Source organism: Lepisosteus oculatus, unplaced genomic scaffold (assembly GCF_040954835.1).
Source record: "Lepisosteus oculatus isolate fLepOcu1 unplaced genomic scaffold, fLepOcu1.hap2 HAP2_SCAFFOLD_40, whole genome shotgun sequence".
Taxonomy (NCBI): Eukaryota; Metazoa; Chordata; class Actinopteri; order Semionotiformes; family Lepisosteidae; genus Lepisosteus; species Lepisosteus oculatus.
Genome location: NW_027167934.1, coordinates 816,704 through 830,218, shown reverse-complemented (window position 1 = coordinate 830,218; position 13,515 = coordinate 816,704). Strand labels below are relative to the sequence as shown.

General features: G+C 48.2%; 4 non-coding genes across 4 annotated transcripts; 2 read left to right on the top strand and 2 right to left on the bottom strand.

The window, feature by feature from the left end:
- The first annotated feature begins 10,950 nt into the window (after positions 1 to 10,950).
- On the top strand, positions 10,951 to 11,022 carry trnad-guc (transfer RNA aspartic acid (anticodon GUC)). Its single transcript has one exon. It is a non-coding gene; the product is annotated as a tRNA-Asp (tRNA).
- Positions 11,023 to 11,645: 623 nt separating this feature from the next.
- Positions 11,646 to 11,718, bottom strand: trnav-cac (transfer RNA valine (anticodon CAC)). Its single transcript has one exon. It is a non-coding gene; the product is annotated as a tRNA-Val (tRNA).
- Positions 11,719 to 12,169: 451 nt separating this feature from the next.
- trnae-uuc (transfer RNA glutamic acid (anticodon UUC)) lies at positions 12,170 to 12,241 on the bottom strand. Its single transcript has one exon. It is a non-coding gene; the product is annotated as a tRNA-Glu (tRNA).
- A 201-nt stretch (positions 12,242 to 12,442) lies between these two features.
- On the top strand, positions 12,443 to 12,514 carry trnah-gug (transfer RNA histidin (anticodon GUG)). The gene has a single exon. It is a non-coding gene; the product is annotated as a tRNA-His (tRNA).
- Positions 12,515 to 13,515: the final 1,001 nt, after the last annotated feature.

Below are 13,515 nucleotides of genomic sequence, written 5' to 3'. Positions count from 1 at the left end.
CGATTTTTGACAGTCTCTCGAGAGACTGCGCTAGGTGTTTAGGGATAGACTTGTCAGTTCCCCCTGGGATGGTGGCCTCTCAAATAGTTTGTGATTCCTCTAGACGTTTATACAGTAGAAGCCTGCTTCGTGGCTTAAATCCAAGCTAAGGAAACGAGTTAGAGGTTTGATGCAGAACTGCGAATTCAATTAAGGGGAACACTACAGTACATTGCACTGTATGTGTGAGGAAAGCTGCCCCCTTCAGTCCCTTGTCGACCGAACAGAGGACTGTAAAGGATACCGCCAAGAAACTTAAGGATGCTGGTTGGAATCCAGCTCCAAAGAAGCCCCTTTGGGTGTTATGTCATCAAAAAGTAAGAACAGCGAATCTCCCTTTGATCAAAAGCGCAACAGAGCTGTTTTCCGTGGAGCAGGTTTCAGACCCGTAGACCTGTTTTCCCAAACGCGAATCTCCTGTTTTAGAAGTGCTTTGGGCGGTGTAGCGGCGAGGCTTATTAATAAGAAAGAATTAAGTGTTTCTGAGCTTTCCCAAATTAGGCCTCATCTCTCTGTTCATCTCTGTGGTGCAGCCACAGAGAAACTATTCATGCAGGCTGATTTAAGGTTTCCCTTGATAAGGGACAGCTCCCAAAGGGGGATGCACTTAGCTAAGCCTGGCTATCATGATCAATGGTCATCCATTGGCGCTTATCTGTCTAGGGAGTGCCAGATGGACATCTGGACTGCATTCCTAAGTGTCAGGAGTAAGTGACTCATATCTCACCTTGATCAACCAATCAGGGACTGGTAGGGCCGAGTAACCCACGTGGGACTCTGATGCCCATGGAACTTTCAGCCAATCAACGAGCTGAAGTTCCTCCAGGTAAAAACAGGCAACACAGAGAGCCTGAGAGATTCAGTGGGAATTCAGTAGAGATTTCTGTGGAGTTTTCTAAAGGGAATTCAAAGGAGAATTCCAGGGCAGGACAGCCCAGGAGCAGAAGGCTCCCAAGGGCAGGACATTCTCACAGCGCGCCTCCTGACCATCCTGAGACTCAGCCCGGACAACCACGGAACGGCCAGTGTGTCCGAGTGCCAGAACTTTCCTTTGTTCTAAGAGTCTAAAGCGGAGGTTGCCAGAGAGTAACCAGAGGATCCACCCGAGGTTAGCACCAGCAGCAGGCCTCGTGAACAGGTCGGAACTGTGGACAGTTGAATCACTATTCAGAACTAGCTCTTCATCAGGAACGAACCGGTCTTCTTCTTGACTTGCTGGGACCCACAGTCATCTTTTCTCCTGTGCACAAACTTTGCTAGTTAAAGCCAACACTAACTAGCCGGTCAGTGAGCATCAGCAGCGCACCGTCGCAACCCGCACAGCACAGCCTGGCACCTAGACAGAGAGCACGGATTGGACAGCAACAAGCCTGCAACTGTTTCTTTGTGCCCGCAGGAGATCTGAATCCCCAGAGATTGGATGAGTATTCAACTTCACTGCATTACTGCTCGCGAATTCAATTGTTATCCCAACCAGTTGATATCAATTCAATTCCTAAGAGTTATGTACTTGTTTTCAGTATCTAATGTAGAAGTTATTACCAGGTTCATTTATGAAATGGTCTAAATGAATGATATACTGAATGTATGTCCTCTTGATATGTGTAACACTTTGTAACTGACTGAATATATACCTTTTGTATTCTGATAACCCTCTCGATAAGATCTGTTCGTTTTACATGCATATTCTATGTATTGTAACGCCCTCGCCTGGTGGTGAGGAGGAAGCGCCCCTAGGCGCTCGTAGTACCGCTGGGCATGCTGGGAGTGGTAGCCGGAGTGCGGTCTACGCGAGAGAAGCTCGCCCCACACCCAAAGTCCGTCAAGGCCCCCTGCGCCCTGTGGGAGGCCTTGGAGGTAAAGGACGGGGTGCTGCGCCGGGGGTGGCGGGTACCCTCCAGTGGCGAGGTACGGTGGCAGCTGATGGTGCCTTGGTCGCTCCGCGGGGCGGTGCTCCGAGCAGTGCATGGCCAGCCGGGCGTGGGGCACTTTGGCGGTAAAAAAACCCTGTAGCGCCTCCGAGGCCATTTTTATTGGGGTCTTTGCCACCGGGACGTGGAGTGGTACTGCCGAACGTATGCAGTGTGCGTGGCGCAGAAGGGTCCCCCCGAGCGCTCTCGGGCCCCCCTCCAACAACACCAGGTGGGGGCTCCTATGGAGCGGGTGGGGGTGGACGTTTTGGGCCCGTTTCTGCGCACCGAGGCCGGGAACCTCTACGTCTTGGTGGCCATGGATTATTTTATGAAGTGGCCGGAGGCCTACGCCCTCCCGGACCAGAGTGCCCCCACGGTGGCCGATGCACTGCTGGAGGGGATGTTTGCCAGGCTGGGGGTGCCGGAGGAGTTACATAGTGACTAGGGGCGTAACTTCGAGTCCCAGGTCTTTGCCAGAGTGTGCCAGCGCCTGGGGATCACTAAGACGCGGACCACACCTCTGCATCCCCAGAGCAACGGGTTGGTGGCGCGGTTTAATCGTACGCTCACCACCCAGCTGGCCACCCTGGTGTCCCGGCACCAACGGGACTGGGACCGCCACCTCCCCCTTGCACTCTGGGCGTATAGGACCGTGGTCCAGGAATCCACCGGGTGCACCCCAGCCTCACTCATGCTGGGCCGGGAAATGTGAACCCCGGTGGACCTGGTCTTCGGCCCGTCGCCCGGAGACGGGTCGGCACCGCTGGCTGGACCGGACTACGAATGGGACCTGCGGCAGCGGATGCAGCAGGTGCACAGCTTTGCACGGACCCACCTGACACAGGCGGGGGTCCGGCAGAAGCGGCACTACGACCTGCGCTGCAGGGGGCCTGCCTTCCAGCCCGGGGACTCGGTTTGGGTGTACAACCCGCGCCGCCGCAAATGCCTCAGCCCTAAGCTGGCGCCGTCATGGGAGGGGCCCGCTGAGGTACTCTGGGTGGTGGGCGAGGTCTGCTACCGTGTCCGGTTGCGAACACGGGGGAGAGTGGTGGTCCTGCACCAAGACCGGCTGGCCCCCTACCAGGCCCGGGAGGAGGAGCCGTGTGGGGAGGCTCTAGAGGACCAGCCGGGGCTGGAGCCGGCCGATAGTGGGGCGTCTGTGGGTCGCCAGCCGTCACCGTGGCCAACGGCTTCTCACGCAGGGTTCCACAGCAGTTAGCCGAGTACGAGTACAGCCTGAGGGGGGTGTTCGACGTCGGCGAGACGCCAGACGCTTCAGGTTTTTAAGGAGTAAGAGTGCAGGGGGTCTAAACCTGCGATCCAGTGTGTTGAAGTATTTCACAACACTACCCCTAGCACATCTGGAAATAAATCCTCATAATGATTATTGCCCTGGGCATGTACCAAAAAATCACTGAGCATATATATATATATCACTGTGTTGAAGCTAGAGACACAGAATAAGTGCAAACACATACAGTGTTCCTGCACCTTTGACCTCATCCAGAATGTATCGTTTTTTGAAAGGGATTGCTGTCAGAATGCACAACTGAATCCCAAACAGAATCTCTAGTCAAATATGATCATTTGTGAAACAGGCAAATGAGTCTCTCAGGTGCCCATTGCTCATTTTCAGACACAATTATGCAATACTTTCACCATGCGTTGAGCAATAGGGATTAAAGATACCAGAGGTAAGGTTAAAAGTGATTCTGAGGTGCAACACATCAGTGATACAGCTAGGCATCTGAAATGCGGGGTTTGAGAGCCCTTCAGGGAACACCGTACCCTAAAGGTACCAAAAGTCCACTAGTATAAGCATTAAGCCACTGTCACCCCTGTTACAATGTGATTGCTACATATCTTCATTTCTTTGGTTTTTAAGGAGTAAGAGTGCAGGGGGTCTAAATCTGCGATCCAGTGTGTTGAAGTATTTCACAACACTACCTGTAGCCCGTCTGGAAATAAATCCTCATTCTGATTATTGACCTGGGCATGTACCAATAAATCACTGAGCATATATATATATATATCACTGTGTTGAAGCTAGAGACCTTTATGTAATATTATGATGCTAAAATGTCATTTTCACATATATTAATGTAATAAATGATTGCTTATGCTTTATAAACAAATCTAATTAAAATAAAAGCTTACGTTTTGTATTTAACTTGTACCATAGAACATGATTTGCTTTGTATTTCAAGCCCACAAAGTGTCCAACTGACGCACTACATGATATAAGGAAGATTATCACATGCATATCGGTATTATCTTTCTTATGAAAATGCATTCCTTTCATTACCTTTTACTTTTTAAAATGAACTCAAATTGTGTATAATGTAATAATTTAAGTAGAATAGATTCTAATAATATAATGATCCAGTGTGTTGCACTACTTCACTGCTTCACTGCTCTATGCCGTCTGGAAATAAATCCTCAGACTGCTTACTGCCCTGGGCATGTACCAATAAATTACAGGAGCACATCTATATATCACTGCGATGAAGCAGGAGACACACAATCACTGCAAACACATCCTAAATACAGTGTTCCAGCACCTTTGACCTCATCCAGTACGTATCATTTCTTGAAAGGGATTGCTGTCCGAATGCACATCTGAATCCCAAACAGAATCTCTAGTAAAATACGATCATTTGTGAAACAGGTAAATGACGGTCTCAGGGGCCCATTCCTCATTCTCAAGACACATCTATGCAGTACGTACACCATGCATTGAGCAATAGGGATTAAAGACACCACAGGTAAGGTTAGAAGTCATTCTGACTATATTCTAAAATATTGGACTCATATTCTTATGATGGCAGTCACTTATGATAGTGACAGAGACGCTGTGTTGTAAAAGGGCGCTGTCTTTTGGATGAGATGTAAAACAGAGGTCACAGCAAGCTGAAAAACACGTTTTGAAAAGTGTGCTTTTCCTGCCCCAGAAGTTAAATGGGGGTGACCAAAGTTGCCCAAACGTGTTTATTTCTGCTGAAAAACCCGTTTTGACAGCTTCTGCACAGTGGGGTTAAGGGCTGACTCAGTGGGCTCTAATGAGCCAGGCAGCTACATTGGGATTCCAAGGTTTGAAAAAATACGTTTATTTCGAGCTGAAAAACAAGTTTTGAAAAGTGTGCTTTTCCTGCCCCAGAAGTTAAATGGGGGTGACCAAAGTTGCCAAAATATGTTTATTTCTCTGTCACTATGCTGGGGAATTGGGACCCGCACAGACCTCAGGGTGAATGCCCCCCCGCCGGCACCATTAACACCGCTTCCAGCTGGAAGCTTTGTCTTTCCCTGTAGCTCACCCTCATCCGGGTACTGACCTGACTCACACCTGCTTAGCTTCAGTGGGTTTTCAGTTGCAAGTTGCAAGGGGATGCAAGTGATGGAGCCGCTCGCTGCAAAAGCTACTGCATTGGCCGGGAATCGAACCCGAGCCTCCCGCGTGGCAGGCGAGAATTCTACCACTAAATCACCAATGCTCAGTGCCTGGACCTTCAAAAAAGACGCTTTTTTGGTGCTCTGTGCAAAACGCGTCGACATCTGCTTCCAGCTGCAAAATGCCATTTGCAGACGCTGAAGAATTTATTTCCAAGGCAGCGGGTACAAGCGATTTGGCGTTTTAAAACCACCAGGAACAGCAAAGAGGTGCGCTTCTTTGCTTGCGCCAGAACACAACGACAGGAGGTGGACAACGTAGTCGGCAGGATTCGAACCTGCGCGGGGAGACCCCAATAGATTTCTAGTCCATCGCCTTAAGCACTCGGCCACGACTACAGCAAACCCCGCCGCCGCTGCGTTCTTGCTACAATCTTACCTGGATCGCGAGGCGCCGGCGGAAGCCTATTTCAAAGTCGTTCTCCGTTTCAAAAAAACATTTCCAAAATACAAGCCTTGCAGACAGACACGCCTCAGAGGACTTAAGGGTGGCTTCATGTCGGAATGATAAAGTCTCCCCGTCCGGACATGAAAATGCAACTTTGTTACACACAAAAAAAGACTTTCAGAGGCTTCCCGGATGTTTCCACCAGATTAAAATATTCACCGACGCAATGTCCATTCTGGAAGTCTGGTTGAAGCGGTTGAAGCGGTTTAGTCGGGATTTGTTCACCGTCCGTGTAGAGAGCCAGAAAGTTAATGTTGTAGTGTTTAAATTTGAAGGGGTTTTGTGTAAAACTGCCGCTGAATGCCGCTTTGTCCACAAACCCCAAAATTACCACTTTGGGTAACTGTCCGAGAAAGAGGTTTTCTTGGTTACACACATGGCTCCCTGCAGGCAGGCTGAAGACTTTCATCTGTACGCGGTCTATGGGGTATTTAGGTATTTAGTGGTGCGACCGTCAGGAGTGCTTCGGCGTTCACAAACAAAGATGCAGAGAGTACGCTCAGTTTGTGTTCTCCGATGTTGTTCATTAAGCAGAAAGCATCTCTGTTGCGCGTGAGTTTTATTTTCAGGTCTACGCCATTCAGTAGTCCCAGTGGGCAAAAGACGTATAATATACGTCTATTAAACGCATACCTTAGACGTCTAAATGTGGTCTACAATTCGTCTAGAATGAAATTCTAATATACGTCTAAAGTTATACGTCAATTATACGTCTATGTTTAGACGTTCATTATACATAAATGGTTGGAGTTCTATTATACGGATAAATTTAGAGGACTATTATACATATATGGTTGGAGTTCCGGATAACTTTAGAGGTCTATTATACGGATAACTTTAGAGGACTATTATACGTATATGGTTAGAGGTCTATTATACGTATACCTTTAGAGGTCTATTATACGTATAACTTTAGAGGTCTATTATACGTATATGGGTAGAGGTCTGTTATACGGATAACATTAAAGGTCTATTATACGTATATGGGTAGAGGTCTATTATACATCAAAGATAGATTTTATAGGCGTAGAAACAAGTAAACCAAGCCAATGATTAGGTTTAGAAATGTATTCTGAAAATACACATTCACACCTGAAACATATGTATTTCAAATTATACATTGTATACAATCAATCAACAATCAACATATGGGCAATAATCATAAAAAACACAACTAGTCTTAAACTTCAGCTACAAATTCTGGTAACATGGCAATATACAGTATAGTAATGACAAACACAAAACTAATTACATTAACACACTAACTCAAAACCACATTTTGATTCAAATATACATTTTAAAATGTACAACTTCTATATTTCCAAGAAAAAAAATATTACAATGGAAGTTAAGACGATTTTTGTCCACTATTTGCAAACCCTGTCTAATTGTCCTAACAGTTAGAACCAAAAACCTATTATTTTCAGTGTCCAGATCTCCTGGCCCCCCGTCTTTCATATGCATTCTTCAAGTAACACATTGCATGCTCCTTTATTTCTTTTTCTGTTGATGTAGGGTGGGACTTCAGCACCGCAGCTAGGAGAAAATTGTATAATATTACTTCCCAAATAAATGATGATTATCTTCTTTAGTATAATCTAAAAAGTGAACGGTTTACTAAGCTCAAAACTGAAATAAATGTATAAAATTTGGCTTGCATCATAGCAGTTGAGCAATAAAGTCTGTCCTAATTAAAGAGTACCCAAAGTTTGAAAGTACAACATAGAATAAGAATAGAGAAACGGCAAAACAATTTTGTGTCATCTTCCCCATTCACACTATTTTATGTGCCATTTTTTGCTTATTCACGTACTATTTTTATCAAAATAATATTAAGAAAGATCTGTATGTATTCAGATAGTATTATTATTGTTCATACTTACTCGTCAAAAGAGGATTGCTGAGATATTTGCGGATATACTTCTACGTTTGAAAAACGTGTCCAAAATTGTGACCAACGAATACTAGCAATGCATTGTGGTATATAACCGGAAAATATGCTGGGTTCGATATTTTCTCAACGTATGCGTTTATTAATGTTGTCGATATTATGGTTGAAATATAACATTGATAATACATCGCGGCTATGTGCCCCCTGCTATGAGCTGATGTGCAATTTTAACGCATGTAGTTAGTAAGGATCGGTCACTGTTGTATGGTATTATATATAATGACATTATGGAATAGGATGGGGACAGGCCTGGCATCACGGGGGGAGGGGGGAATGTTGCCCCTTCAGTTTTGGGCAAAAAGATTTACCTAACTTAATTTGCGCCCTAAAAAATAGTTGTACTTTGTCAATGGTCAGACAACACTAAATGACACGAACAGTCACTCAGTCTGTTTGATGGGCAGGAGGGCTATCCGTCCAGGAGCTGCACATATCAGTGTCGTTATTGAGTGTCAACATTACGATCCTGTTTGCTCAGGTGGACCGATTCCTTGCAGTAGTTTATCATTATACTTAAAATCGTTATATAACTAGGACTAGTTATAGCAGTCTGTGCTTTCTGTTGGTTTTACAACATTTTTTCTTAACGATTCAGAACGTCCATGTAGCTGCAAAAATGAACGCTTATGGTACTTTTCGCTCCAGGCAATACTCTCCAGTGAGAGTGACGAAAAATGTGAAACTGAACTTCATCGCAAATACCAGATTGCTAGTCGATATCTTCTATCATAAAGCACTAATTAATGGCATAGCTGCGAGATTTCATTTGGGTAGCTGCACCGTACAGCTCCGTTTCAACCGAAATATCACCCCCGCTCAGAATATCAGACGCCCCCCTACAGATTTTTCCCCGGGCACCGCGCACTGATGGGGGACGGGGTTTCCAGGAAATGGTATCAACTTTTCTCAAGAAAATAAAAATAGAAACTCTATAGGCACTCAAACATTTTACTGTTTTTTTTTTCAGGCAGGTGGCAAGACCCCTCCACAAAACCCTTGTATGCCAAGCTGTGGGCATTGATTCGTCGAATATACGTATATTCACGCCGAAAATACGGCTATACGTATATATACGTCGCCTCGACGTATAATCAACGTCGAATTGCAACCGTAAAATCGACGACATTAATAAATGCATATATAACGTCGAAAACACATCTAACACTAGGAGTATACGGCACTCTGCACAGTGTACGAAGTAAATTATTTTCGCAGTAATTAATTTACACGTGTATAATAAATATAGTAAATATAATTAATTACTGCGAAAATAATTTACTTCGTACACTGTGCAGAGTGCTGTATACTCCTAGTGTTAGATGTGTTTTCGACGTTATATATGCGTTTATTAATGTTTATTTCACAGTGTCGTGCACCTTTTCATTGCTCTCGCTTTCAGAGCCTCCGCACGGCACACGACTCGACATCAGGAAGCACATTGAAGTGAAAGCAGGGAGCGCTGCGACATGCACTGTGCAGATCCCGCCACACTAAGAGGTATATAAGCGTCAAAGGCAAGTCATTCCGAGTTGGTCGTTTGTGTTTTCCGTTCAGACGCGAAATGCTGAAATGATCTCTCGGCTCCTCGGTTGTCATTTCTGCTCCGTAAAGTAATCACAGCACGAGTCGGCTTCCAGCACGGTGGGTCGGGACACAATGCCGGGGGTCGGAGAGCGATGTCTTCCTCGTTAGTACAGGACCTGTCACCTGTCCCCACCTGTCACGCGGGAGACCGGGGTACATCAGGACGCGCATTGAAGTGAAAGCAGGATGCGCTGCGACATGCACTGTGCAGATCCCGCCACACTAAGAGGTGAGTGGGTCTGTTCGATCACAGCACTAGGCGAATCCCCAATCCCCTTTTGTGCGTGGCGACAGAAGAAGTCTGGTCTGTTTCCGCCCAGTTTCGATCCGGGGATCTTTCGCGTGTTAGGCAAACGTGATAGCCGCTACACCACGGAAACCTGCAGGGACTGCTGCTGCTTGCGTTTCGGGCTGAGAAAGGGACGCGTCACTTTAGGCAGGGGGCGCTGGAGAGAGGAACAAAGGGCGCGATGAAACAAAACACCGAAACCCGGGATCTTTAGATCTTCAGTCTAACGCTCTCCCAGCTGAGCTATTTCGGCGGTGCACAGAGCCCACAGCCACCTGCTCCAGCCTTCCTGTGTTGCGGCATGAGCGCACCAAGAGTAGCGGGAGAGTGTTGCAGGAACGTCACTCAGAAGGAAAGCCACCCAGGTGCGTCCTCTGAGCTCTGTCCAGCGCATCTTCCTCGCATGGACTCCTGCCTGCGACGGGCAGGAAACAATTAGCAAGAACAGAACAACACCCCATGGGTGTCTCATGACCACACCTTAGGTTGTGACACGTGCAGGTGTGAGGGGTTGCCGGGCTACTTTGGAGCAGAGCTTGGGCGGAGGGAGGGCGGGAAAGCAGACAAAGAGGTGACACCTCAAGGTCTGCACGATCACAGCTCTCCGCCGCCCCAGGCTTCCGCTCGATAAGCTGCTGGACACACCCGCCCCTCCTCACACAGACCGTGGAAAAGCCCCCGAGTCGGAGGGCTCTCTCTTCCTCCCAGGAGCTCTTGGACACGACGCACAGACAGGGTGCGGGGAGCCGCCGCCTGCAAACACGGCTCCAGGCAGGACTCCACTCAGTAGGAGCCGCAGAGCAGAGGAGATGGGGGCAGCTTAGCTCCTGTGCAGAGACCTGAGCTGCTGTTGCTGCAGACGCTGTCTTTTCTGCACTCGGGGTAGGAGTGAATGTTGAGTTGCCCTTAGAAATGAAGCAGAGTACTTCAACGGCATGGGTGTGTGTGTGTGCGTGCGCCCTGGTGATTCTGGGAGACAGATCGAACCTGGGCTAAAAGAGAGGAGGCTTAGCCCTCTTCCATTTGCTACTTCAAAGTTGTACAACCCATTTGTATCTGCTAGGCGGCGCAGTTGTCGTGCACAAAGAACGCTTTGAAAAGCGTCCAAAGCAAGTCATTCCGAGTTGGTCGTTTGTGTTTTCCGTTCAGACGCGAAATGCTGAAATGATCTCTCGGCTCCTCGGTTGTCATTTCTGCTCCGTAAAGGAATCACAGCACGCGTCGGATTCCAGCACGCTGGGTCGGGACACGATGCCGGGGGTCGGAGCGTGTGATGTCTTCCTCGTTAGTATAGTGGCAAGTATCCCCGCCTGTCACGCGGGAGACCGGGGTTCGATTCCCCGACGGGGAGTAGCTTTTCTTTTACCTCCTTAGAGAAAGGACTGCCTTTCACTTCTCTGTTTTCTAACACAGCGTCGTGCACCTTTTCATTGCTCTCGCTTTCAGAGCCTCCGCACGGCACACGACTCGACATCAGGAAGCACATTGAAGTGAAAGCAGGGAGCGCTGCGACATGCACTGTGCAGATCCCGCCACACTAAGAGGTGAGTGGGTCTGTTCGATGCACAAAGAACGCTTTGATAAGCGTCAAAGGCAAATCATTCCGAGTTGGTCGTTTGTGTTTTCCGTTCAGACGCGAAATGCTGAAATGATCTCTCGGCTCCTCGGTTGTCATTTCTGCTCCGTAAAGGAATCACAGCACGAGTCGGCTTCCAGCACGGTGGGTCGGGACACGATGCCGGGGGTCGGAGAGAGTGATGTCTTCCTCGTTAGTATAGGACCTGTCACCTGTCCCCACCTGTCACGCGGGAGACCGGGGTACATCAGGACGCGCATTGAAGTGAAAGCAGGATGCGCTGCGACATGCACTGTGCAGATCCCGCCACACTAAGAGGTGAGTGGGTCTGTTCGATCACTAGGCGAATCCCCAATCCCCAATCCCATTTTGTGCGTGGCGACAGAAGAAGTCTGGTCTGTTTCCGCCCGGTTTCGATCCGGGGACCTTTCGCGTGTGAGGCGAACGTGATAACCACTACACTACGGAAACTGTGGTCAGATGTGCCCAGCGGCCCAGCGCTGAGCTTCGCCAATGCGATTCAGCTGCTTCCAGTGCCTTTATTGGGGTGCGCTGATGGACCGTGCTCTCTCTCCAGAGACCAGCACGCCTGTCATGGACGGAGCAGGAAAGACGGCGCCACATTCTACAGCCCTCTCCACGCAATCGACGAAATCGGGCTACTGAAGTGGAGAAAATCGCCTCTCCAGAAAGTGCAAATATCATCTTGGAGAGTATAAATCCTATTGCCGAAGGTCAGCCCTGTCTACCAGAGTGACCCTCCCACCTCCTGCAGCGATGGTCAGCTCGTCTCACACGCGAGAAGTTTCGGCTGGAAACAAGCGCCCCCTCTTCTCGCACGTTTTGCACGTTGAGTAGTTTTAATGTGGCTCCTTCGTACACACTGCTGATCTTTTGGAAAGCAGGAGGCAAAATTGACACGTTTCCATAACGGGAGTCGAACCCGGGCCGCCTGGGTGAAAACCAGGAATCCTAACCGCTAGACCATATGGGAGTGCACAACCCTGCTGTTCCGGGCATCATGCAAGCAAACTACATAAATATGAGAAAACACGCAAGAGAGTTGTCACTCAGAGTGTCGAAGGGTCGATGTATACTGGGACTCAGTTGAAATGCAACGTCAGGACTTTTCCGAATTATGTCACACGAAGAGAGCACAGCCTTTTCCGCCCTGCCACGTGTGTATCGGTAACTCGCCGTGATTGTATAGTGGTCAGTACTTTGCGTTGTGGCCGCAACAACCCTGGTTCAAATCCGGGTCACGGCAGAATAGGGGCGTCTGCTTTTACTACTTGCATGAATGAAGGCAAAAAAAAGCCAATCGATGTGAACAAACGGCGCTTTACAGAGGAGTACTGCCTGACTGGATCGTTGATGAACGACAGAGGCCACTCCGACCTCTTCTCGGGTTTCTTCAATGACTTACTAAGGATCTTCTTCACATTCGCCCATGCATGGGAAGCCAGTTACACCAAAGCAAACGCAGGAAAGTGCATTTCATGCAGAGACCAGGAGGGACCTGTTTACACCAAGAGTGGTCGGAGTATGGAACAATGCGCCAAGCCCTGTTTCTGGAGTCGATTCTTGATTAGATCTTGGGCTCACTAAGAGGCCCCCGCTGGGTACTAATCTTTCTGTTGTTCTCGCAGGTGTTGCGCTGCTTTTGAGCCGACAGAGCTCGTCTTGGTCTGTCGGGACAGCCCAATTGCAAATGATCGGCTCCAGGTACAGAAAAAACGTGCGTTTGGTACAAGAGTGCATGAAGGCACCGGAAATACATTAGGAACAAATGACTGGTGGTTCAAGACCTCTGTGAAGTGCAGGAGCGTGCAAGAAGAGGCTGTTTGCACCCAGTCTCGAACCAGGGACCTTTCGCGTGTTAGGCGAACGTGATAGCCGCTACACTACGGAAACCTGTAGGGACTGCTGCTGGTGTCTCGCTTGCGTTTCGGGCTGAGAAAGGGACGCGTCACTTTAGGCAGAGGGCGCTGGAGAGAGGAACAAAGAGCGCGATGAAACAAAATGCCGAAACCCGGGATCGAGCCAGGGACCTTTAGAACATACTCTCACGAATCGTTAGAATACGTGCGTTTGATCATCAATTGCGTAACAACCACATTCGTTCGACTTGAGCCATCAAGCTCATAGTTTTCAAATCTTGAAAGCTGTCATTGAGCACATCATAGTCTGCAGTACGCCCCATAACTTGCGTACTTCAACAGAAAGAAGAGCAGACAGCTCCATAAATATGCGAGGCGCAGAGAGTGC